The sequence below is a fragment of the Scyliorhinus torazame genome, chromosome 9, assembly GCF_047496885.1.
Source record: "Scyliorhinus torazame isolate Kashiwa2021f chromosome 9, sScyTor2.1, whole genome shotgun sequence".
Lineage (NCBI taxonomy): Eukaryota > Metazoa > Chordata > Chondrichthyes > Carcharhiniformes > Scyliorhinidae > Scyliorhinus > Scyliorhinus torazame.
Genome location: NC_092715.1, coordinates 37728147 through 37755869, shown reverse-complemented (window position 1 = coordinate 37755869; position 27723 = coordinate 37728147).

The window sequence follows — 27723 nt, the reverse complement described above, 5'->3', positions numbered from 1 at the left end:
CCCAACTGATCTATCCCACGATTTACGGTAGCACAGTGGTTAGCACTGTTGCTTCACAGCGCCACGGTCCCATGTTCGATTCCCGGCCTCAGTCACTGTCTGTTCGGAGTCTGCACGTTCTGCCCGTGTCTGCGTGGGTTTCCTCTGGGTGCTCCGGTTTCCTCCCAGAAATCCCAAAAGACGTGCTGTTCGGTGAATTGGACATTCTGAATTCTCCCTCCGTGTACCCGAACAGGCGCCGGAATGTGGCGACGAGGGGATTTTCACAGTAACTTCATTGTAGTGTTAATGTAAGCCTACTTGTGACACTAATAAAGATTATTATTATTTATGCTCTGCACAAGCCACCTCTCACCCTATCATTGTTCTCCTCCTCTGTCCCTCATGTGCTCGTCCTGTTTCCCCTTAAATGCACCTGTGCCATTAACCTCAAGCACTCCCTTTAGCAGGAGATTCCACGTTTCCATGGAAACATAGCAAACAGGAGCAGGAGGAGGCCATTCGGCCCTCTGAGCCTGCTCCGCCATTCATTATGATCATGGCTGATCATCCATCTCAAAAGCCTAATCCGACTTCCTCCGCCCCTCCATATCCTTTGATCCCCTTCGCCATCAGTGCTGTATCTAACTGGCCTCAACTACTTCCTGTGGTAACAAATTCCAGCTCTCCACTCTCTGGGTGAAGAAATGTCTCCACATCTCTGTCCTAAATGGTCTGCCCCGTATCCTCCGACTGTGCACCACTCTCAGGGCAAGCAAACTTTTCTTGAATTCTTTATTGGATTTATCAATGACTTATCTTATATTTAAAGCCCCTTCATTTTGGAAAACCTCCCCATGCAGAGAAACATCATCTTCTCTTCACTTACCCTCTCAAACGATTCATAATTTTAAAGACCTCCAGGCCACCCCAAGCCTTTCCTTTTCAAATCTCAGCTTACACCGCCCTTCATGATAGTTGGACTCTCTCAGTTCTGCTCTCATTCTCGTAAAAATTAATTGAATTTGCCTTAACAGCTAATGAACTTCCGAAGCGCAGCCACTGTTTTGATGTCAGAAACGTGACAGCTAATTTGCACAAAGCGAGCTTCCACGAACAGCCATGTGATAATGACAAACCAGTTTGGTTTTCGCAATGCTGATTGAGGGATGTGCATTGGCCAGGGCATACGGGCTATCTCTTTGAAATAGCTCTGTGGGATCTTTAACGTTCACCCCAGCAGGCAGTTAAGAGTCTCGCTTGAACATTTCATCCGAAAGACAGAGCATCTCTTACTGTTTTGCATTCCAGTGGAGCGGCGGTCATGATTATTACGCTGAAGCACTGGAGTGGGATTTAAACACGGAACCTTGCAATTCAGAGCCAGTTCAACAATAGTTTACACACAACACGAGCGACTCCAGTGAATGCGCAAAGCTCTTCAATTCAGCCTCATTTTCTGGCTGCTTTCGGTGTGGAGTAAACTCATTTCATTCTCAAGCAAGACAGAAAATTGTGAGGCATTTTCTCAGATTCATTGACAGTGGAAGGAATGGTTCTTCTGAAGGACATAGAAGAGTATCTCTGCTTCCCCCAAACAAAACAAAAATCACTGGAATAGCAACATTTTCCATCACAGGAATTTGATGCCGCTGCAGGCAAATAATTGACTTATTCAATGTCCATCGCCAAGAGTGGCTCAGTAGCATCGCCACTAACTGAGATGGCCAAGTCTTAAAAGACCAAGCTGCTAGACCGGGTCTGCGACAAGCGGTGAGGGAGCAAACGAGAGGGAAGTCATACTAGACCTCGTCCCCACCAACCTGTCTGCCCCAGATGCATCTGCTCATGACAGTATTTAGGAGTGACCACTGCACAGTCCTTGTGAAATGAAATGAAAATCGCTTATTGTCACAAGTAGGCTTCAAACGAAGTTACTGTGTTTAAACTTTTACAAGGGTGGCACAGTGGTTAGCACTGCACCAGGGACCCGGGTTCGATTCCGGCCAGAGGTGACTGTGTGGAGTTTACACATCCTCCCCGTGCCGGCGTGGGTTTCTTCCGGGTGCTCCGATTTCCTCCCACAGTCCAAAGAACTGCATGTTAGCTGGACTGGCCATGTTAACTTGTCCCTCAGTGGCCCAAATGTGCAGGTTAGGTGGGGTTATAGGCCGAGGTAAGATGCTCTTCCAGAGGGTTGGTGCAGACTCGATTGGCTGAATGGTCTCCTTCTGCATGGTAGGGATTCTATGGTTCTATGTCGTGACCATTTTTTCTGCTGACACTTCAGAGCAGGACAGAGAGAATACTAAATTATAGATTCTGCCTGAAGTGGTGAAAACATTATGAATTCAAAGGGCAGATGAACTGATCCTTTGTTTCAGTTAGCACTCACAGGAGCTCGCTGTATGCTAATTGATTGCCATATTTGCTTATGCAACGGCAGTGACTTCACTTCAGAAATAACATAATGAGGAGGAAGCACTTCGAATCTAAACATAGAATATAGAAAAATACAGCACAGAACAGGCCCCTCGGCCCACGATGTTGTGCCGAACTTTTGTCCTAGATTAAGAACAAATTAATCTACACCCCATCATTCTACTGTAATCCATGTACCTATCCAATAGCCGCTTGAAGGTCCCTAATGTTTCCGACTCAACTACTTCCACAGGCAGTGCATTCCATTCCCCACTACTCTCTGGGTAAAGAACCTACCTCTGATATCCCTCCTATAACTTCCACCATTCACCTGAAATTTATGTCTCCTTGTAATAGTTTGTTCCATCCGGGGAAAAAGTCTCTGACTGTCTACTCTATCTATTCCCCTGATCATCTTATAAACCTCTATCATGTCGCCCCTCATCCTTCTCCGTTCTAATGAGAAAAGGCCTAGCACCATCAACCTTTCCTTGTAAGACCTACTCTCCATTCCAGGCAACATCCTGGTAAATCTCCTTTGCACCTTTTCCAAAGCTTCCACATCCTTCCTAAAATGAAGCGACCAGAACTGCACACACTAATCCAAATGTGGCCTTACCAAGGTTTTGTACAGCTTTTTGTACATCACCTCACGGCTCTTAAATTCAATCTCTCTGCGAATGAACGCTAGCACACCATAGGCCTTCTTCACAGCTCTATCCACTTGAGTGGCAACTTTCAAAGATCTATGAACATCGACCCCAAGATCTCTCTGCTCCTCCACATTGCCAAGATCCCTACCGTTAACCCAGTTTTCCGCATTCATATTTGTCCTTCCAAAATAGACAGCTCACACTTTTCAGGGTTAAACTCCATCTGCCACTTCTCAGCTCAGCTCTGCATCCTATCTATGTCTCTTTGCAGCCGACAACAGCCCTCCTCATTATCCACAACTCCACCAATCTTCGTATCGTCTGCAAATTTACTGACCCACCCTTCAACTCCCTCATCCAAGTCATTAATGAAAGTAACAAACAGCAGAGGACCCAGAACTGATCCCTGCGGTACGTCACTGGTAACTGGGCTCCAGGATGAATATTTGCCATCCACCACCACTCTCTGACATCTATCAGTTAGCCAGTTCGTTATCCAACTGGCCAAATTTCCCACTATCCCATGCCTCCTTACTTTCTGCACAAGCCTACCATGGGGAACCTTATCAAATGCCTTACTACTACATCCACTGCTTTACCTTCATCCACGTGCTTGGTCACCTCCTCAAAGAATTCAATAAGACTAGTGAGGCAAGACCTACCCCTCACAAATCCGTGCTGACTATCCCTAATCAAGCAGTGTCTTTCCAGATGCTCAGAAATCCTATCCCTCAGTACCCTTTCCATTACTTTGCCTACCACCGAAGTAAGACTAACTGGCCTGTAATTCCCAGGGTTATCCCTATTCTCTTATTTGAACAGGGGCACGACATTCGCCACTCTCCAATCTCCTAGTACCACCCTTGTTGACAGTGAGGACGAAAAAATCATTGCCAATGGCTCTGCAATTTCATCTCTTGCTTCCCATAGAATCCTTGGACATATCCCGTCAGGCTCGGGGGACTTGTCTTTCCTCAATTTTTCAAATAGCCCAACACATCTTCCTTCCTAACAAGTATCTCCTCGAGCTTACCAGTCTGTTTCACACTGTCCTCTCCAACAATATGGCCCCTCTCATTCGTAAATACTGAAGAAATGTACTCGTTCAAGACCTCTCCTATCTCTTCAGACTCAATACACAATCTCCCGCTACTGTCATTAATCGGACCTACCCTCGCTCCAGTCATTCTCATATTTCTCACATATGTATGAAAGGCCTTGAGGTTTTCCTTGATCCTACCCGCCAAAGATTTTTCATGCCCTCTCTTAGCTCTCCTAATCCCTTTCTTCAGTTCCCTCCTGGCTATCTGGCATCCCTCCAAGGTCTGAACCTTGTTTCCTCAGCCTTACATAAGTATCCTTCTTCCTCTTAACAAGACATTCAACCTCTCTTGTCAACCATGGTTCCCTCACTCGACCATCTCTTCCCTGCCTGACAGGGACATACATATCAAGGAAACGTAGTATCTGTTCCTTGAACAAGTTCCACATTTCAATTGTGTCCTTCCCTGACAGCCTATGTTCCCAACTTATGCACTTCAGTTCTTGTCTGACAGCATCGTATTTACCCTTCCCCCAATCGTAAACCTTACCCTGTTGCACGCACCTATCCCTCTCCATTACTAAAGTGAAAGTCACAGAATTGTGGTCACTATCTCCAAAATGCTCCCCCACTAACAAATCACTTGCCCTGGTTCATTACCAAATACCAAATCCAATATGGCCTCACCTCTGGCTGGACAATCTACGTACTGTGTTAGAAAAGCTTCCTGGACACACTGCACAAACACCACCCCATCCAAACTATTTGATCTAAAGAGTTTCCACTCAATGTTTGGGAAGTTGAAGTCATCCATGACTACTACCCTGCGACTTTCCAAAATCTGTTTCCCAAACTGTTCCTCCACATCTCTGTTGCTATTGGGGGGCCTATAGAAAACTCCCAACAAGGTGACTGCTCCTTTCCTATTTCTGACTTCAACCCATACTACCTCAATAGGGTGATACTCCTCGAACTGCCTTTCTGCAGCTGTTATACTATCTCTAATTAACAATGCAAACCCCCCCCTCCCCCCACCACCTCTTTTACCACCCTCCCTAATCTTATTGAAACATCTATAACCAGGAAACTCCAACAACCATTTCTGCCCCTCTTCTATCCAAGTTTCCGTGGTGGCCACCACATTGTAGTCCCAAGTACCGATCCCTGCCTTAAGTTCACCCACCTTATTCCTGATGCTTCTTGCGTTGAAGTATACACACTTCAACCCATCTCCGTGCCTGAAAGTACTCTCTTTGTCAGTGTTACCTTCCCCACTGCCTCACTACACACTTTGAAGTCCTGAACATTGGCTACCTTAGTTGCTGGACTACAAATCCGGTTCGCATTTCCCTGCCAAATTAGTTTAAACCCTCCCAAAGAGTACTAGAAAACCTCCCTCCCAGGATATTGGTGCCCCTCTGGTTCAGATGCAACCCGTCCTGCTTGTACAGGTCCCACCTTCCCCAGAATGCGCTCCAATTATCCAAATACCGGAAGCCCTCCCTCCTACACCATTCCTGCAGCCACGTGTTCAACTGCACTCTCTCCCTATTCCTAGCCTCGCTATCACGTGGCACCGGCAACAAACCAGAGATGACAACTCTGTCTGTCCTGGCTTTTAACTTCCAGCCTAACTCCCTAAACTCATTTATTACATCCACACCCCTTTTCCTACCTACGTCGTTGGTACTAATGTGCACCACGACTTCTGGCTGCTCCCCCTCCCCCCTAAGGATCCTGAAGACACGATCCGAGACATCCCTGGCCCTGGCACCCGGGAGGCAACATACCTTCCGGGAGTCTCGCTCACGACCACAGAATCTTCTATCTATTCCCCTAACCATTGAGTCTCCTATCACTATTGCTTTTCTATTCTCCCCCCTTCCCTTCTGAGCCCCAGAGCCAGACTCAGTGCGAGAGACCTGGCCGCTGGGGCCTTCCCCCGGTAGGTCATCCCCCCCCCAACAGCATCCAAAACGGTACACTTGTTTTGAAGGGGAACGGCCACGAGGATCCCTGCACTGTCTGCCCATTCGTTTTCCTTCCCCTGACTGTAACCCAACTCCTCTTGTCCTGTATCTTGGGTATGGTTACCTAAAGATACTATAAAAATGCAAGTTTGTCTCAAACGTTTTCCTCCCACCTCTTAGGGAAGGACAACCAATTAAAAAAGAATTTACAACCTATATCCTACTTCCTGTCCCCAAATACTTACTTTCATATCTATTCTCAAAGGATCACATCAGTGATCTAATAAGTCAAGTTATCCTAAACCAAATATCCACTGTTCTGGTTTTGTGATATCTGGTTGTAATCAAATTATAAATTTTGCTGCAATAGGCATCAGAAGCAAGAGATAAAAAGGGACCCAAAGGACAGAGTTATGGTGGTCACATGAGAATACATTGTGCACAAAGAGCTCGCAATCTCTTTGCACCTCCACTGCTCCTAACCTTTCACAATTTAAAACAATATTCCGATCCATCCGTTTTAGTCCAAAACTGATACCATCAAACATCACACTTTCCTGAGCTGAAATCCATCTTTTCCTGTTTTCTCCATTCACTTTATCAATCTCTATCAATCAGTCAATGGATTCATCCAGATTCGAAATATAAGCTGTGCGTGTGTGTGCGTGGGTTTCTTCCGGGTGCTCCGGTTTCCTCCCACAGTCCAAAGATGTGCAGGTTAGGTGGATTGGCCATGATAAATTGCCCTTAGTGTCCAAAATTGCCCTTAGTGTTGGGTGGAGGTGTTGACCTTGGGTAGGGTGCTCTTTCCAAGAGCCGGTGCAGACTCAATGGGCCGAATGGCCTCCTTCTGCACTGTAAATTCTATGATAATCTATGATTCATCTAGGACAAAGGTTCGGCACAACATCGTGGGCCAAAGGACCTGTTCTGTGCTGTATTTTTCTATGTTCTATGTTCTATAAGCTCTGTTCTCTCTCCACAGATGCTGCCAGACCTGCTGTGATTATCCAGCATTTTGGATGTACAAATATGTTGGGTTCCTGAAATGGTGCCAACACGGACTTATAACGAACGGTAATTTATTCACTAGCTGAGCAGCTATATTATGCTACTCTGCTGGCACTCCCGGGGAGACCTCCCGCGTCCCCGTCACTTGGCTCTTTTTGTAGCCATGTCGTTACATCATCAAGTGACCATTCGGGTTACATGTTCCCCATTTAGTCGGTATAACTGGTGGCATTAACAGTACATGCAATCAAAAACTGTGCAACATCCAGATCAAACAGGCTAACATTGCACAACTATTTTGATTTGATTTATTATTGTCACATGTATTAGTATACAGTGAAAAGTACTGTTTCTTGCATGCTGTACAAACAATGCATACTGTACTTTTACATATATCTATTTACATATATCACAAGGCACGGATTCAACTGTTGCAGCTGGTAGCTCATTGAGCTGCTCATTGACTTTAGGAAGCAAAGTACTGTACACATCCCTGTCAGCATCAACGGGGCCAAGGTGGAGATAGTTAGCAGCTTCAAATTCCTAGGGGTACAGATCTCCAAATATCTGTCCTGGTCCACCCACCAAGAACGCACATCAGCACCTATACTTCCTCTGGAAACTAAGGGAATTTGGCATGTCCACACGGACTCTTACCAACATTTACAGATGGACCATAGAAAGCATCATATCTGGCTGCATCACAGCCTGGTATGGCAACTGCTCGGCCCAAGACCGCAAGAAACTTCAGAGAGTCGTGAACACAGCCCTGACTATCACACAACCTGCCTCCCATCCATTGACTCCATCTGCACCTCCTGCTGCCTGGGGAAAGTGGGCAGCATAATCAAAGACCCCTCCCACCTGGCTTACTCACTCTTCAAACTTCTTCCATCCGGCAGGAGATAGAAAAGACTGAGAACATGCAAGGACAGACTCATAATCAGCTTCTTTGCCGCTGTTACCAGACTCCTAAATGACCCTCTTATGGACTGAGCTGATTAACACTACACCCCTGTATGCTTCACCCGATGCCAGTGTTTATGTAGTTACATTGTGTTCCTTGTGTTACCCTATTATGTATTTTCTTTTTTTTTCTTTTCTTTTCATGAACTTAATAATCTGTTGAGCTTCTTGCAGAAAAATACTTTTCATTGTACCGCGGTACACGTGACAATAAACAAAATCCAATCCAATCCCGCCGCATTATGCAGGATGACCAAATATGAAGTCATGTAATTTCTGACAGGCGAAGGTTTTCCAATCTGTGCAGAACAAGTCTCAATGTCAATGGGGGCCCTTGAAGCAAAGGCTATTGGTCTGCCATTTTGGATGCAGACTTCACCAGGTGCATGCTGGGAGGCATCTGCTGAGATACATACGAGTGCTCGAACATCAAAGTATTTTAGCACCATAGGGGCTGTGAGTGCCTGTTTGAGTCTGTTGAAGACTGCTGTGTGGTGATCTTGCCAGAACCATTTGACATTCTGGTGGAGAAGTTGACAAAGAGGAACAAAGACCGCACTGTAGCACGGTATGAACTTAGAAATATAATTTGCCATACCAAGAGAACGTTGCAGAGCATTGTAAGGGTCCTTCCTGTTTATTCCCTGTTCATCCCCTTATTTTGCCTTTTGCTTATTTTCCCGTTACATTTTTTATGCATGGATGAGAAATGGACTTGTGACTTTGAAGTAAGCAGCCTGTGACGAGCCTATACCTTTAATTCAAACAGAACAATCCAGAAGGCTTTGCTGATTTAAACTGGTGATTGTGGACTGACTGGTATTAGTGAGGACTCGGTTTGATTGATTGGCTGGTGACCAATGAATTGATCCAAAAGACTGTGCTCTGCCCGGTAACAGGTGGTGATTGGATCTGATCCCACTGATACATTTTTCAGAGCTTCAGGAGTAGTGTTTGGTTTCAGTATTGACTCTGGAAGACCAGTCAAGAGATATAACTAACTGCTCTCCAAACAGATCCAGCTAATTCACCCCAGAAGGCTATTATGAGGGCTGACTCTCTCTCCAACAAGTCTGGCTGCAGTTCTATTGTGACTGCAGAGGCCTGAATACAAACCTTGAGCTGAAAGCATGGTTTGATGTGAAATAAAACATCTCTCCAGAAAGATAGTGGTCTGAATGCAAACCTTGAGTTAAAGGCACAGTTTGATGACAACTAAGGTGTCTCTCCAGAAAGCCTGCTGCCTATGAGTGCTGCATTTTTGAAACTGCAGCGATCCTGAATGAATGAGTCTACAGAGAAGACCATTACCGACTATACACCAGAGACTTTAATCAACAAGCATGCTACAAATAAATTATGCTAAAAAAACACCATCTGAAGCAAAGCCCTACATCCTTATTTTTTACCCCTTTCCACCTCTTTGTGTTTGTCTATCTTGTGTGTCTGGGTAGTGTAATGATATAGAACATACAGTGCAGAAGGAGACCATTCAGCCCATCACGTCTGCACCGACCCACTTCAGCCCTCACTTCCACCCTATCCCCATAACTCCTCCTAACCTTTCTGGTCACTAAGGGCAATTTATCATGGCCAATCCACCTAACCTGCATGTCTTTGGGCTGTGGGAGGAAACTGGAGCACCCGGAAGAAACCCAAGCAGACACAGGGAGAACGTGCCTCACAAGTTAATGATAATGCTTCTTACCACTAGAGGAAACCACAGGACAGTCGTATGTATGTAGTTTTGGAGATTCTGGGGGTCACGGGTTAGGAGAGAGCTGGAAGAGGGTAAGGCATATAGAGCAGTTCTGTACTTGAGAATGACTGCTAATTAGGGATGGCATAGTTTAATAGAGAAACCTTCTACTTTAGGAATGTGAATCCCGGCTCTGGGTCACTGTCCGTGTGGAGTTTCCACATTCTCCCCGTGTTTGCGTGGGTTTTGCCCCACAACCCAAAGATATGCAGACTATGTGGACTGGCCATGCTAAATTGCTCCTTAATTGGGTACTCTAAATTTAAAAAAAAGGAATGTGAACAAATCTTAATTAGTAGTGTAATAAATTTATAAAAACAAATTACTGTGGATGCTGAAATCTGAGGTCAAAGAGAAAATGCTGGAACATCTCAGCGGGTCTGGCAGCATCTGGAGGGAGAGAAAAGAGTCCAGATGATCCTTTGTCAACACTATAAGACAGAGAAAGTGGGAAATATTTATACTGTGGAGTGAGAATGAAAGATGAGTCACAGCCAATAGCCATAGCTATTAGCACCCCATTTTCCTGGATTTCTGTGGCTATGACTCATCTTTCATTCTCACTCCACAGTATAAATAATTCCCACTGTCTCTGTCTTATAGCTTTGACAAAGGGTCACCTGGACTCATAAAAACATAGAACATACAGTGCAGAAGGAGGCCATTCGGCCCATCGAGTCTGCACCGACCCACCTAAGCCCCCACTTCCACCCCATCCCGGTAACCCAATAACCCCTCCTAACCATTTTGGTCACTAAGGGCAATTTATCATGGCCAATCCACCTAACCTGCACGTCTTTGGACTGTGGGAGGAAACCGGAGCACCCGACTTGAAACGTTCGCTGTTTTCTCTTCCGACAGAAACTGCCAGACCTGCTGAGATTTTCCAGCATTTTCTCTTTGGTAATAAATTTATAGTTTTGTTTGTTAACAAAGCTTTGTGTTCTTTATTCAACACTACACATCCAAGCCAACGAGGTAAAGCAAAACAGAGAACACAACAGGGAGAGGGTGGGAGAGCTGCAATGATAGTAGGTATTAGCATGTCGTTAACCAGTTGTAACTATATGAAACTTGAAACTACCTCGTGTGCGGTGGAGAGTGTGCACACCATGCACCGTAAACAATGATGCTGGGGTCTGTTAACTTGTGAGAATTCCAGCACACAATCAGGTTAATTTTAGTCTAACTCGCCTATTCAGGAAACTGATGGGTTCACATTGGATATCCCATTTAACTTTCCCCTGACGTCAGCAGCAGTCCATCCAATGCTGCTTTAGCATATCTGTTAGAAGCACTGCCATTTGCCACAATTACTTCTGCGGCAGGATCTTCACCCACTACACCTCTTTTCCATTTCTAGATGTAAGTGAAATGAGGCTGTTTGAGGGCCCACATGCCTCGTTTCAAACCATTGATTGCTTCTAGTGCCATCATTTAATCCCCACTTAAATCAGGTGTTATGGCCTGGCAGATGATAAGGGGCAGGCTGTCTAAATCCCAAAGAGAAACTTGAAATTGCTGCCAGAAAGGTTCTGCAATTTGTGTATTATGAGGAGGTTTTCTGAAGTCAAGATAAGTACTCTCAGGCCAATTGTGACGATTTTATATTAAAGATAAACATTCATTAAAATAAAGAGGAAATAGCACTTAACACATACAAACACTTTTACACAGATAACAGTACTTGCAAAACATCTTCTAAAATATTTTGGCTAAAATAATCTCAGAGCTGAAACCCTTTTGATGGCAACAGTACATCTACGCTTGCTAATGTATAAAATTCCTTAGCTTTACCATACAATGCCCTGTTGCTCCAGGGTGTTCTTGGAGGCTGACAGAAAATTGGTATTCACAGGTCTGGTTTCATCCACACTCTGTTTGGGATCTCACCAGCCACCACATCAACGCAGTCTTCAACGTTTCCTAACATCTGTTTTCTCCCTTTGATTTACCCTCTGTTGTATTCTGCAATCCTTTAGAAGTTCCTTGTCTCAGAATTGATCAACCTCCTTTTTGTTACTTTATGGCCGCTGTATTTTAAAAGTAACTTGCACAATTTTGCCTCATCTACTTACAATCGTCCTCTTTTGTTCCCTGGTGAAACGCAACGGTCAACTGCAAATCACTTGTTTTCTTTTCCATATGTACATTTCTACTCAAGCTCTCCTGGCTCTCTTTTCACCACCATATCAAACCACTCGCTTCATACTCTTTATTGATGTTTGAGCTTTACAGCCTATCTATCTCTGATTCAGTTGGACCAGCGATACCCTCACAGGCTTGTTTCCCAGTATATGACAATATGACCATGATATATTTTTTCAAAGGTTCTGATGTGCTCTGCGACAGGGCTTGTTTCTACAATCTGCCTTCAGCAAGTGGGACCCATACCTTCAGCATCAGAAAAGAAAATGCATGTGAACGATACTAAATCATCAGCATATTTTCTACCACATGCTGCAACCCTTCAAAGGGAAAGAATAACCTTCAATGCCCTTCACTGGGATTCACTGACTATTATGTATTTTACTTTATATTTTGTGCATTCATTTTGATGAAGAAGATCATCAGGCAATGCGTGTAATGGGAGATCGATCTATTACTACCAGTGTTTTACACCTGCAATGATTGCAAGTTTCCTCTCTGTACTGCTGTAAGGTGGGTTTTAAGCAGTGCCAGCGAGCTTTAACCATCATAGGCCTTCCAATCCTGGACACCACAAGAAAGAATGTGAAGGCTTTGGAGAAGGCAGGGGCAAGATTTACAAATGGGGCCTTTGAGGATGAAATATTAAGCTTCTGCACTAAATGAATAACCAATATAGATCTCCCTCAGTCAGTATGCACCAGTCCTGGAGACACAGAGGATTTATGGCTCCAAGCCTAAAATAAGGTTACCTGCATTCCGTTGCTAGGAGAGTAATTCTTTAGAGACAGAACAGCTTGAATTGGCAGATTAGAAGTTAGGAAGAGACTTCAGCATCAAGGTTTGAAGATTAAAATCAAAAGAAAAAAAATATCATTATTACTGACATAAAGGATGTAGCTTGGGGAGACATAGTTGAACACTTTATTGTTAAAGTCTTTCCTTTTGATTTCCCTTTGTTCCCATTAAAAAAAAGAGTTTTAAAATTATTTTATGACCCCCTCTGGGCTAGTGTGCAGTCAATTCCAACCCCATGTGACCCAGAGTCACAACAGAAGTGACATTTAAAAATATTTAAAAATACCTTGGCTGAACCCAATAAACTGCAGGCACCAGGTATGTGAATTTAACACAAATAACATTTTATTATTTAACAGTAATATAATTACACTGACAATATTGTAACTGATGCCCCTATCCAAATCTCCCCAGTCTATAAAACACACATACACACACAAAAAACATGGAAGGAAAGGGTGACTGAGACGGAAGAAAATAAGGATGAAAGTTAAAAGGATAAAGGATCTCTGATGCTCTTGGATGCCTTCCAGTTAAATATGGTGATGGGGCAGCACGGTGGCTCGGTGGGTTAGCCCTGTTGCCTCACTGCGCTGAGGTCCCAGGTTCGATCCCGGCTCTGGGTCACTGTCCGTGTGGAGTTTGCACATTCTCCCCGTGTTTGTGTGGGTTTCGCCCCCACGACCCAAAGATGTACAGAGTAGGTGGATTGGCCACGCTAAATTGTCCCTTAAATTGAAAAAATTAATTGGGTACTCTAAATTTAAAAAAAAATAAAAAATAAACATATGGCGATGGGGCATGAACAGATATCTGCTCTCTCTCTCAAGACCGTGAGTGCTGTATTTCTGAAACCACAGAGACCTGAATGAATCTATGGTAAAACCCTCAACTGAAAGCGGAGTAAGGTGCTAAAAACAGCCACCTGAAACAAGCACTCTTTTTCCTTTCACTTATGATTTTCATCCCTCTCCTCTCTTGTTCTATGTTCTATGTTCTTCTGTGTTTGTCTGTCTTGTGTGTGTGTGTGTGTATAATGGATGGGAGCAAGTTAAAGTGGGGAATTAGGAATTAGACAATAGTTAACCAGTTGTATTTGCTGCAGATTTCATTATAGTTCTTATTATAAATAAACAGTAATTGCGTTTAAACTTACAAACCTGGTGACTGTAATTATTGGGCAGCCCAGGGCCAAAGGCTTCGGGTATATTACGAAGAATTATTGATTAATTCACTTGTGCTGTGACTTCGGGTCAAGTGGGGCTGGAATTGAAGGTCTATTAGCTGAGGGGGCCGTAACACTATCTGAAAGCCGTCCAAGGATAGTTGATGTGAAACGTAGGTATAGATTCACTTTGTTTTCTTTCATTTCCCTAGATCCCATACTACATCAATAAGGGAAGAGAAATCACATTCAGATAAGGACTACTGAATCCTGTGGTCCAAACTAATAGGGTCTAGGTGAAACTGAGTGGGATAAATACAAGCCTTAAGCTGTAGCATAATTGGAACAAACCTGAGAAGAAATGTTCCCAAGATAAAACTACAAGTTCTGTGTGGTAATTATTTTCTGTATTTGGTTCAGTGTTAAAACCTATGGGATGTTGTTTTGGAAAGGTGTATTCTCGGAGTTTAGGAATGTAGATAAATTAGATTGGGGTGGGGTGTATTTCAAGCATACTGTCTGGATAACCATTGTAAATATTGTTCTTTACTGTTGCCTTTCTTGTTGTGTTTTAAAGTTTAATAAATATTTTGTAATTTGAATATTCACAAGACTGACCCCTTTCCTCCCTGGGTTTCATTTCTTTACTCACAATTTTTCCAAATTATAAAAATGAACTAGTAAGAACCAGTGTTCCAAGTTTCTCTTCTGGGATGTGGGATTTGACCAGGAGCAGGATTCATAACTGCTGTCTGTTTCTCAGGACAAACAGCTAATTTTGCTGAGGTGAGGAAATTCTCGTCAGAAGCATATTAATACCAACTGCTGCAGGTAACATTCCTTATTCAATGCTGCAAGTATAAAAGAGAATAACTGCAACCTTTATGCCAGTGTCTTGGTTCAGGGCTGCACAGGTCACAGCATCTCCCAGTCAGCCGCACACAAGTGCATACTGGAGGTCACAGATCCGTCCACATGTACGTCAACTTTGACCGGGTCCAGACGAGCCAGGACGACAGGTCCATGGGCTTCACCCACATCGCAGGCATGCCCCAGGTGGAGGGTGTCACAGATCGCACCCACATGGCTCTGCGTTCCCCAAAGCGGCATGGGGCACCGTTGATGGACCGCAAAGGATACCATCTCTCGACGCCCAGCTTGTCTGCAATCACGTGATGCACATTATGCAGGTGTATGCCCGTTTCCCGGGGACCATCCATGACAGTTACATCTTGAGGTGCTCGCAGATCACAAGACATTTTTGAGGGGGAGCAGCAGCTGGAGGGATTCCTCCTTGGGGGCAAAAAGTACCACCCAGGGAGTGGCTGATTTGACCAATGTGAAGGCCACACACCTGCTGAGACTTGTTACAACAAGGCTCATGTGTGAACACGTGCACTGGTAGAGCAGGCGACTGGACCGCTGCTCTACCGTTCCCATACCTGGACTGGTCGGAAAGAGCCCGCAACAGGCACAGGGGGTGTCCCCCATCATCGTGGTCGGCTTCGCTCTGCACAACCTGGCACTGCGGTGGAGAGAGCAGCTGGATAAAGAAGACATAGAGGATGATGTCGAGGAGGGCGGCGTGACCAAACCCACGGAGAAGGCGGAGGAAGGATAAAGGCCAGGCCCTGTATTTGGCGTAGGGCTAGGGATGCCCTCATAGTCTTTCAGTTTGCGGATAAGCAGGACTAGGGAATGAAGGCCTTTCCCACCATGGGATCTGACATCCTCTTACTACAGTGGTACATCCGGAAGGTCATCGTGATAGTGGCAACATTCATGGACATGGCACTAAGGTGATTGGTCGGAGGCTGCAGGAGAATGATGATGACTTACAACGAGGACAGAGCGATGATCCTCTGCAAAATGTCGGACTCCTGCCTGACAGGGAGCTGAACGCAACTTGGTGCTGATTGGGATGACCTAGGGGTCCAGAGAGGCTGAATGAGCTCCGCTGCTTCTGTCCTTTCTGAGGTCAGGGGTCCCAGTGTGTTTCTTCACTGAGTGATGAGATGGACAGATTCACATTTGTTCAGCCGATGGCATCCTGACTACTAGAGAAGCTGTCTTCTGGGTCCACCGGACCTGGATGGGCCCAGCCGCTGCTCGGTTGTCCCGGATGGTGTCGCCCGGTTCCGCCCGCTGCCCACCAGAGTCAAGAGGTGTGGGGGGGGGAGGGGGGTGAAATCGGCACCTCAACAGTGGGGGTCACCTATATGGGCCCCATCACCTCCTCCTCCCTCGGGGTGCCCGATGGCCCCCGGGCTACTCCATGAGATAGGGGTGAGAGCGGAGCTATCCCCTGAGGCTCCCTCACCAGCTGCCGCTGCCAGTCTCGACCAGGGTCTGCATGCCCGTGCCATGGAGCACAGGGAGTGGACCAGCTGCATCCAGGACTGCACCACATCATGTTGGGACTGTGCCACCACCATCTGGGTCTGTGCCACATCAGCAACTGGAGAGAGGGATAATCACAGGTTAACCTCTCTCCAGTTGCTCTGTCTGGACCTGTAAATACTTAATTACCTGCAAAGACTCGCATTCAAAGTATCGTCTTGCATCTTTGACTTTGTCTGTATATATGTTTCTGGAACCACCTCTTCATTCACCTGAGGAAGGAGCAGCGCTCCGAAAGCTAGTGATTCGAAACAAACCTGTTGGACTTTAACCTGGTGTTGTAAGACTTCTTACTCTGCTCACCCCAGTCCAATGCCAGCATCTCCACATAAGCCAGTGACTGCGCCATCTCCCTCTGGGACTGAGCCACCTCTCTCTGTGTCTGTGCCACATCGGCCAGAGCCTGGGCATTGCCGCCAAACTTCTCAGCCATTGCCCGCTGTGATTGGGCCACGCTCAACAGTACCATTGCAATGTCCAGGTGGTCCTGGCACATGGCTGCCTGTGAGAGGGCAGCTATGTCATGGGCCTCGGCCACCGTCTGCACAGAATGCCCCAGGTGCTGGATGCTCGCCGACAGTCCCTCATGTAGTCCCTGGCTCTGCGGCAGCATCTCCACTATCTATGGGGCGTCCATTCCAGAAGCCCGAAACACATCTGAATGGCAGCTAGTCCCTGGAATCGGCCCACCCTCCGACCCTCTGCTCTTCTGGAGCTCCTACCTCCACCTTCTGTACCACAGCAGCTGTGTGGTGAGCACCAGAAAGTGCCCCAGGAACATCTTCATTAAAGCGCTCAGCCGAGGTGAGTGTCTCTGGGATGACTGGGGGTGTTGGAGACAGGAGTGATGGGAAATCAGTGTCTTCCTCAGGCTCGAGCTCCCGGGTGTCCTGAGTCTCAGGCAGAGGACTGATGCCCGAGCTGCTCTCGTCATCAGTGCTCAGCTCATGGGAGGGGACCTGTGGCTGCGGCACTGGTTGGGGGAGGGGGACACCAGACAGAACTGCCCCATCACCAGCAGTTCCTGCAAGACAATATACAAGATGCATGATTGCATCGTGGGCTTGGGGGGGGGGGGGGGGGGGGACTCCATCCTGAACATTTCCCATCAACCACCACCCTCTGTCTTCTTTCAGCTAGCCAATTTCTGATCCACATCTCTAAATCACCCTCAATCCCCAGCCTCCGTATTTTCTGCAATAGCCTACCGTGGGGAACCTTATCAAACGCTTTACTGAAATCCATATACACCACATCAACTGCTCTACCCTCGTCTACCTGTTCAGTCACCTTCTCAAAGAACTCGATAAGGTTTGTGAGGCATGACCTACCCTTCACAAAGCAATGCTGACTACCCCTAATCATATTATTCCTATCTAGATGATAATAAATCTTGTCTCTTATAATCCCCTCCAAGACTTTACCCACAACAGACGTGAGGCTCACCGGTCTATAGTTGCCGGGGTTGTCTCGACTCCCCTTCTTGAACAAAGGAACTATATTTGCTATCCTCCAGTCCTCTGGCACTATTCCTGTAGCCAATGATGACATAAAAATCAAAGCCAAAGGCTCAGCAATCTCTACCCTGGCTTCCCAGAGAATCCTAGGATAAATCCCATCAGACCCCGGGGACTTATCGATTTTCAGCCTGTCCAGAATTGCCAACACCTCTTCCCTACGTACCTCAATGCCATCTATTCTAATAGCCTGGGTCTCAGCATTCTCCTCAACAATATTCTCTTTTTCCTGAGTGAATACTGATGAAAAATATTCATTTAGTATCTCGCCTATCTCTTTAGACTCCACACACAACTTCCCATCCCTGTCCTTGACTGGCCCTACTCTTTCCCTAGTCATTCGCTTATTCCTGACATACCTATAGAAAGCTTTTGGGTTTTCCTTGATCCCACCTGCCAAATACTTCTCATGTCCCCTCCTTGCTCGTCTTAGCTCTCTCTTTAGATCCTTCCTCGCTACCTTGTAACTATCAAGCGTCCCAACTGAAACTTCACACCTTATCTTCACATAGGCCTCCTTCTTCCTCTTAACAAGAGATTCCACTTCTTTGGTAAACCACGGTTCCCTCGCTCAACGCCTTCCTCCCTGCCTGACCGGTACGTACTTATCAAGAACACGCAGTAGCTGTTCCTTGAACAAGCTCCACATATTCAGTGTGCCCAACACTTGCAGCCTACTTCTCCACCTTATCCCCCCAAGTCATGTCTAATGGCATCATAATTGCCCTTCCCCCAGCTATAACTCTTGCCCTGCGGGGTATACTTATCCCTTTCTATCACTAACGTAAACATCACCGAATTGTGGTCACTGTCCCCAAAGTGCTCACCTACCTCCAAATCTAACACCTGGCCTGGTTCATTACCCAAAACCAAATCCAATGTGGCCTCGCCTCTTGTTGGCCTGTCAACATATTGTGACAGGAAACCCTCCTGCACACATTGTACAAAAAACGACCCATCTATTGTACTCAAACTATATCTTTTCCAGTCAATATTTGGAAAGTTAAAGTCTCCCATAATAACTACCCTGTTACTTTCGCTCTTATCCAGAATCATCTTCGCCATCCTTTCCTCTACATCCCTCGAACTATTTGGAGGCCTATAGAAAACTCCCAACAGGGTGACCTCTTCTTTCCTGTTTCTAACCTCAGCCCATACTACCTCGGAAGAAGAGTCCCCATCTAGCATCCTCTCCGCCACTGTAATACTGCTCATGACTAGCAGCGCCACACCTCCCCCTCTTTTGCCTCCTTCTCTGAGCTTACTAAAACACCTAAACCCCGGAACCTGCAACAACCATTCCTGTCCCTGCTCTATCCGCCTGCACCATCCCTGTAGCCACGTGTTTAATTGCTCTATCTCCCTATTCCTCATCTCATTATCACGTGGCACGGGCAACAACCCAGAGATAACAACTCTGTTTGTTCTCGTTCTGAGCTTCCATCCTAGCTCCCTGAAAGCCTGCCTGACATCCTTGTCCCCTTTCCTACCTACGTCGTTAGTGCCAATGTGGACCACGACTTGGGGCTGCTCCCCCTCCCCCTTAAGGACCCGGAAAACACGATCCGAGATATCACGTACCCTTGCACCTGGGAGGCAACATACCAAACGTGAGTCTCTCTCACTCCCACAAAATCTCCTATATGTGCCCCTGACTATCGAGTCCCCAATTACTAATGCTCTGCTCCTCTCCCCCCTTTCCTTCTGAGCAACAGGGACAGACTCTGTACCAGAAGCCCGTACCCCATGGCTTACCCCTGGTAAGTCCCCCCCCCACAAGTATCCAAAGCGGTATACTTGTTACTCAGGGGAACGACCGCAGGGGATCCCTGCACTGACTGCTTCTTCCCAGTCCCTCTTACAGTTACCCATCTATCTCCAATCTTTGGTGTAACTAATTCCCTGAAGCTGCTATCTATGACCCCCTCTGCCTCCCGAATGATCCGAAGTTCATCCAACTCCAGCTCCAGTTCCCTAACTCGGTCTTGGAGGAGCTGGAGATGGCTGCACTTCCTGCATGTAAAATCAGCAGGGACACTAACGGCATCCCTCACCTCAAACATCCTGCAGGAGGAACATTGCACTCCCTTCCCTGCCATCCCTCTAACTTCCAACCAAGATCTGGTTAATAAATAAAAAATAAAAATAATAATTTTATAATATGGCACTTACCTCACACCAATGGGTCTTATTATTAGGTTAGAGGAGGAGGGCAGGTGGGAGACACTACACGTGTAGTGTCTCGGGTTTCCTCTCCACCAGAATTTATTGGTTGGGGGGGGGGGACCTTCCCAGAAGTCCGTGGGTCGAACTTCCGGTTCCCGCCTTATATATAAAAAAAAACAGAAAAGAAGAACAGAAACGGGACCAGGGAAGTGTTTTTAAAGTAAATACTCACCTCCCAGAAGGCCCCTGCACACCGCTCCCGCCGAAATTCAAAGGGCTGCTCCTGCAAGGTAAGTGTTTTTAAACTTGGTTTAGAAGTGGACCATTAGACCAGAGGTCTCAGACCCCCCCATTGGCCTCACTGTTTCACTTTTACATTGAGGCACAGAAATAATACCATGAGATGCCCATTGCAGCAGTTCCTTGACATGTTGGAGTTGTGCCATGTCCTTGCTACTCCTTATTCATGTTCATTGAGTCTCAGTTCCATCCTCTTTAGTCATCACTGCTCTCTCAGATCTCATGCTCTTCAGACATAGGGGCTGGTTTAGCACAGTGGGCTAAACAGCTGGCTTGCATTGCAGAGCAATGCCAGCAGCGCGGGTTCAATTCCCGTACCGGCCTCCCCGAACAGGCGCCGCAGTGTGGCGGCTCGGGGCTTTTCACAGTAACTTCATTGAAGCCTACTTGTGACAATAAGCGATTATTATTATTACATAGCTCTCCATCACCCCCACAACTCCCTTACTCTCTGCCAACGAGTCTTCTCTGCCAAAGAGTCACAATAATTTACCAGGACAGCTCCCTGGAGTTAACATTCACATTTTTCCCAACACTTGACTTTGTTCATCGGCTTTCCGACACCCAAAGCCAGATGATTTTCTTGACGACCGGTTCAACAGAAACCGTCACATTTGGATGTTTAATAAATAGAGTGGTGGAAATCCTCCAGAATTGTTTTCCTAAATGAAGAGAATTTATTCTGTAACCGTCATCAATATGCTTCGTTTCAATGCCAAGGGAGAATTTTCACTAAATCTCTCTGCTGCTAACGTTTGCTACTCCATTAAATTCAGTGCAGAAAATGTTCACTAACAATACAATTAAATCCTGCATTTTTACTGTACCAACCGCGACTGGGAAAATCCCGCCCAGCATGTTTGGCCAGGTCCTGCAGCAGCATGACAGTGTTCGGGATCTCGCTGGGCGAGACGGTGTGGCGCTTGATGTAGTGTGAGATTCAAAGACTTGGAGGCAATATGCTCAAAACAGCCCACAATGAAGGAGTTTATGTCTCTCATGGCCTTGGATGGAATCCTGGTGGAAGGGTCAGCACGCTGAACATGTAATGGGAGTAGCTCTGCTTCCAATTGTTCTTCCACTTCTTGGATGGTTTCTTGGCGGCTTTAATAAGTGACTGCTTTGAGACCCCACACTATCTTTCTTTCATGCTCTTTTAAACAAAACCGTAAATCAGTAAAATAAAAGAATAAAAACGTTAACAGGCCCTGTTGGGGCACTGTAACAGAACTAAAACTGAACAAGGAAACTTCTCCGATTTAATTAAAATGGTGCTCCGGGACTGACGTTGCACTCTAGCCTTTCACATGGTGCCCAGCAGTCATGGAAGCCATCACTTTTATCAGCGGATACCACGTGCTCCCTCTCCAGGGACTCCTGACAGCGAACATAGCCACGGGAGATTGGCATACACACAGGCTGGGCAACCCTCTCAGCAGACCTGTTATTGGCCGCCTTGGCCAGAAGTCTTATTTTTTGTACTTCTTTTGGTGTAACCAAATAAACAAAGTCAACAAATTGAGGGATAAGTCTTTCTTTTATGTGTGAACAAGCTACTCAATCAATCAATACCTTTCAGCTGTGCATCATTAACCTTGACGGTGCAATAAACATAGACATTAATAAGACTGTCAATATAGCAATAGCCAATTCAACCATAACTTAGTGGCAGCTGCCTCACTCACCTCTAGGTTAAGATGTTGCGAGTTTATTTCTGACAAAGGTCACCGATTGGAAATGTTAACTCAGCGTTCACAATGGATGCTGTATTCCTGTGATTTGGAAGGAGGAATGAGCAGAAACAATAGGTGCGGTCCAACGGGAGAAGCACTGAGTGCGGTAGCGAGCGCGACTTGCTGGGTGCTTCCCGACAGCCGACCCGACGAGACAGCGGCCGGTATCGAACATCAATTAGGGTCGGAAAACATCACCCTCGGGCTTCATGGCAGTAATGACTGTCCCGCCAGCTGAGCTGATTCGCCTAGTCCATGCCCAGCAGCTCCCCGCTAACAAGGGGAAGCAGCACACTCCAGACAGGACACAGCCTTGGCACTACGGAGAACTGCTCGGACATGCCGATCTGTTCAGCCTGTGTTCCCCCCTGAGGGTGTCAGAGGGTCAGCCATCGCACCACCAGTGCCGCCTGGGAGGCAGTGGCAGCGGCTGTCAGTTCGGGCAGCGTCATGCCGAGGACCGCAGTCCAGTGCAGGAAGAAGCTGAACGACCTCCATCGGACTGCACGGGTAAGTTGACATTGACCCTCTGGCATCGGTCCCACCTGACAACCCCCGCCGCTCAACTCCCCGCAGCATAATTACCCGCCTGTGCTCTGGCCCATGCTGGTACCCACCAGCACAGCCCATCCAAACCCAATAGCGGTACCCACACCTGCCACCTGCCATAGACCGCCCTCCTCCCCATGATGCATCATGTGTGTGGCTCACAATGCCCTCTCATTGTCACCGCAGGAGAAGTTGGCACCAGACAGGCGGCGGGGTGCCGGTAAGAGTCCTCACCGCCGATAAGGAACAGACCCTGGAGATTGTGGGGATAACTGAGGATAGACTGGTCACCGACAGCGAGTTTGGCCTGTGCCGCAGATGTGTACGCCCTCCACCCAAACGACCTGTCTTAAGTGAGTTGTGTATGCCAGACAAAATGATTCATCCCTTTCATCGACCACATCTCAATTCTCTTGCAGGATCTCCATCGGATGCTGCCGGCCCATCTGGGGTGACCCCACGCCCCCCACCTTCCAAGAGAACGCCTCGGAGGAGAGCTCCGAGGATGCCACCATCGATGCAACACAGCTGTCGCCCCGCCAATCACCGGCGCAGAGACACACACCTCGGTGGGCGACATTAGTGGACAGGCTTCTGGGGAACAATCTGGTGAGCACCGCACAGTTACTGATGCTCATCATGTGGAAGCAGGAACACCCGACAGAGACAGCAGTCGGAGGCCTGCTGCATCCCAGGACCGAACTGGGTTCCGGTCTTGCCATGTTTATTCCGGAGTTGATGCAGAAGCTAGGGTGCGGCTGTGAGATTAGGAGGGGATGTCAGCCACCCTCCAGCAAATGTACAGCAAATTGGAGGAGGCCCAAAGACTATGGGTGCAGGAGATGGCACCGGCAATGTGTGGCACCTCGGCCAACATTGTTAGGATGGCGACCGCAGTGGAAAGCCTGGAACATATTGCCTGCATCATGAGTAGTAGTGTCGAAGGTGCGGCTCAGTCATTGATGGCCATGGCTGAGGGCCTTGACAGCATGTCCCAGGTGCAGGGAGATGTGTCTCAGGCACAGGTGGACATTACCGAGGAACTGCAGAGCATGTCCCACTTGCTGCGGGACGTCCCCAGATGGAGATGGACATTGCCAAGGCTCTTCAAAGCGTGAGCCTGTCACAAAAGGAATGTTATTGAGGCGTCAAAACCATGGTGTTGAAAATGGGGAGGGGCCGGGACTGGCAGGGTCAGATGGCACAGGGGCCCCTGGAGCTCACTCCAGCTGTCGCTCCCACCCATTGGGACTCCCAGGGCCCCACGGGCACTGTCCGGGATGAGGGAGTGCCGGAGGCCAATCCGGAGCCTTCCAACAGGGAGACGACGACAGTCCCCCAGCTCTCCCCCGTGTCCTCCCTCGTGACAACGGCACATCTCGAGGTCAACAGGTAGAACAGGGTGGCACAGTGATGCCAGTGTCACTGGTAAGGCAGCCAGGGCCCTTCTGTCCCTGGGTCCCCAGAGGACGCCCCCCAGGTGCATCAAAGGCACAGGCTGCGGAAAGCAGTAGGCTACCTCCACCTCTGATCTGCATCCTGGGGACACGTAGCGCAAAGCACGGAGGATTAAGAAGATTGAGGATCACGGAGTGGACACTGGGAGTGGGGGGAGGGAAGCCCAATCGTTAGCTAGGGACAGTTAGGATTTTGAATGTTCAGAATTAAAACATGTTACTCCTGATACATGCAAAGCCTCTGCCACATTATGGTCAGGCCAGCACCCCCACCCCTTGTTGCCCTCTGTTCACCCCCAACCCCCCCCCCCCCGGGCACAGTGGTCCTCGATCTGGAGCCCCCGAAGCAGACCAGGTGCAGGTGATGGGTGTGCTTGCTTTGCCAGCAGAAAGACAGGAGTCAGACTGGCATAGAATGAGGAGCACCAGAACTTATCTCACAGCGGGTTATCACAGAATTTACAGTGTAGAAGGATATCACTCTCCAGCCTGTATAATGAATCGGTGACAGAGTCGACACAGGCCCATCAGCCTGGAGTGATGTTACACGGGCCCTGGGAGGGTGATACAGGGTAGTCAGGGGGGAAAAGGCGAAATGGGGGGTGAAGGGGAGGGGGGTGTGTGGGGGGGAGGGGGGGGGGGGGGAGAAAGGGTGAGATGATGGCAATGCCTCGTCCTGTGTGAAGCAGGCAAGGATGAGTGCTGCCCTGGCCCTCCGGGCATGCCGGACTCCAGCAGCCACCTGTCCTCCTTCCTCCGGCTGTGCGGCAGGTTCTCTGGGCTCCTCCTACACCCGCTTCTGGTCCGGCCCCTCCTTGCTCTCCTTCTCAGTTGAGGTCATATGTGCCTCCTCCTCCTCCAGCATGTCGCCCCGCTGCTGTGCCAGGTTTTGCAGGGCACAACGGACCACCACAAAGCAGGTGACCCTCTGTGGGGTGTACTGCAGGACATTGCCAGAGTGGTCGAAGCACTGGAACAGTGTTTTAAACAGTCTGATGCACCGCTCAATGACAGCACAGGTGACAACATAGGCCTAATTATAGCAAGTTTCCGCATTGGTCTCTGCACTGGCGCCATTAGCCATGACCCCAGCGGGTACCCCTTATCCCCAAGAGCCAACCTGTCATCTGAGGGGGATGCATGAAGATGCTAGGGATCTCCGAGTGTCCCAGGATGTAGCTGCCTGCATGCTCCCTGGGCAGCCTGCACACACGTGCATGGTCCGGTGGTGATGGTCGCACACGTGTTGAACATTCAGGGAGTGGAACCCCTTCCTGTTGATGAAGGGCACTTCCTGTCTTCCCGGTGCACAAAAGACGAAATGCGTGGCGGCTATAACTCCCTGAACCAGGGGCATCCTGGTGATGGCGGAGAATCCTGCTGCCCGGGAATCTTGATGGGTTTGGTCCAGCTCGAAGTTTATCGTCTGATGCCTGAGAATACAGGGTATCTGAGAATTCCCAGATGTATTTGTGGGCTGTGGTTTGTGAAATGCTGCACAAGTCCCCACTTGAGCCCTGGAATGAACCAGTGGCAAAGAAGTGAAGGGCTGTGGTGACCCTCATGGCCACCGAGAGCGATTATCCTCCTCCACAAGTTGCCAAGTTTGCAAGGACATGGCACGAGTGCCGCACCGTCCCCTTGTTGAGCCGGAGCCTCCTGCGAACACGCTGTCTGATATCTCCAAAAATGACCAACGATGCATCTACACCTTGACCCGTCGCCGGTCTCCTCCTCTGGATCCCTCCCTGGCCTTACAGGTCCTCAGGTTGTGGGGCGGGCCCCTGAACTTGGGACACCTCCTTGGGCCTGCATCGAAGCTGCTGCCGCTGCCTTCACCGGTGTCTGGCCTCCTGGACTGCCACCAGCACCATGAGGGGAGCAGCTGCGGTTCCATGATACCATCCATAATGTGAGGGATTGGCGAGGGTGAGAGACATACAATCAGTTAGGTTTCCACCTCAGGACCGTCGGGACCCCAAACCGCCTCCATCCTTCCACATCCCGCCTTCTCTCATGGTGCCAGCCAATGAGCGGGTTGTGCTGCGGGACCTGCCCTGCACATCAGCCCCGGCCACAGGGGTCCCAGACACCGTACCCCAGACCCCCACTGGGAACATTACGTGGACCATGCTCAGGTACCTTCCCCTGATTCACACACTCACCCTCTGGCCTCAGGGATATCCCCAGTGCTGAAGTCCAGCCCTTGGGTGATTGGACTGTTGGCTGCTGCCTTTATGATTTGATTTGATTTATTGTCACATGTACCGAAGTACAGTGAAAAGTATTTTTCTGCGGCCGAGGGAACGTACACAGTACGTCCATAGTAGACAGAAGAATAATCAACAGAGAATATTGACAAATGGAACATCGACAAACAGTGATTGGTTACAGTGCGGAACAAGGGGCCAAAGCAAATACATGAGCAAGAGCAGCATTGGGCATCGTGAATAGTGTTCTTACAGATCAGTCCGAGGGGGCGTCGTTGAGGAGTCTTTTCGCTGTGGGGAAGAAGCTGTTCCTATGTCTGGATGTGCGGGTCTTCAGACTTCTGTACCTTCTGCCTGATGGAAGGGTCTGGAAGAAGGCAATGCCTCAGTTGGAGGGGTCTCTGACAATGCTGTCTGCCTTCCTGAGGTAGCGGGAGGTGTATACAGAATGAATGTGGGGATGGCAAGCTTGTCTGATGCGTTGGACTGAATTCACTACACCCTGCAGTTTTTTGCGATCTTGGACCGAGCAGTTGTCATACCCAGCTGTGATGCAGCCGGATAGGATGCTCTCTATCGCACATCTGTAGAAGTTTGAGAGAGTCGATGCAGACATGCCACATTTCTTTAGCTTCCAAAGGAAGTAGAGGCATTGTTGGGCTTTCTTGACTGTTGCATCAACGTGAGTGGACCAGGACAGACTGTTGGTGATGGTGACCCCCAGGAACATAAAGCTATCGACCATCTCCACTTCGGAGCCATTGATGCAGACGGGAGTGTCTGTCGTGCTACATTTCCTGAAGTAGGTGATCAGTTTCTTGGTCTTTCCAACATTTCGAGAGAGGTTGTTTTCGGTACACCGTGCAACCAAGTGATTTATCTCCCTCCTGTAGTCTGATTTGTTGTTGTTTGAGGTATAACCCACCACAGTCGTATCATCTGCAAATTTATAGATCGAATTGGAGTTAAATCTTGCCACACAGTCATGGGTGTATAGGGAGTACAGTCGAGGACTGAGCACACATCCTTGAGGGGCTCTGGTGGTGTTGGCACCTCCCAGGGTTCAGACAAAGTGTCCAGACCTCACAGTTTGACAGGTGATTAAGGCGGCGAATGGAGTTTTGTCCTTCATTGCTAGAGGGGTGGAGTTTACGACTAGGGAGGTTATGCTGCAATTGTATAAGGTGTTAGTGAGGCCACACCTGGAGTATTGTGTTCAGTTTTGGTCTCCTTACCTGAGAAAGGACGTACTGGCGCTGGAGGGTTTGCAGAGGAGATTCACTCGGTTAATTCCAGAGTTGAGGGGGTTGGATTTCGAGGAGAAGTTGAGTAGACTGGGACTGTACTCGTTGGAATTTAGAAGGATGAGGGGGGATCTTATAGAAACATATAAAATTATGAAGGGAATAGATAGGATAGATGTGGACAGGTTGTTTCCACTGGCGGGTGAAAGCAGAACTAGGGGGCATAGCCTCAAAA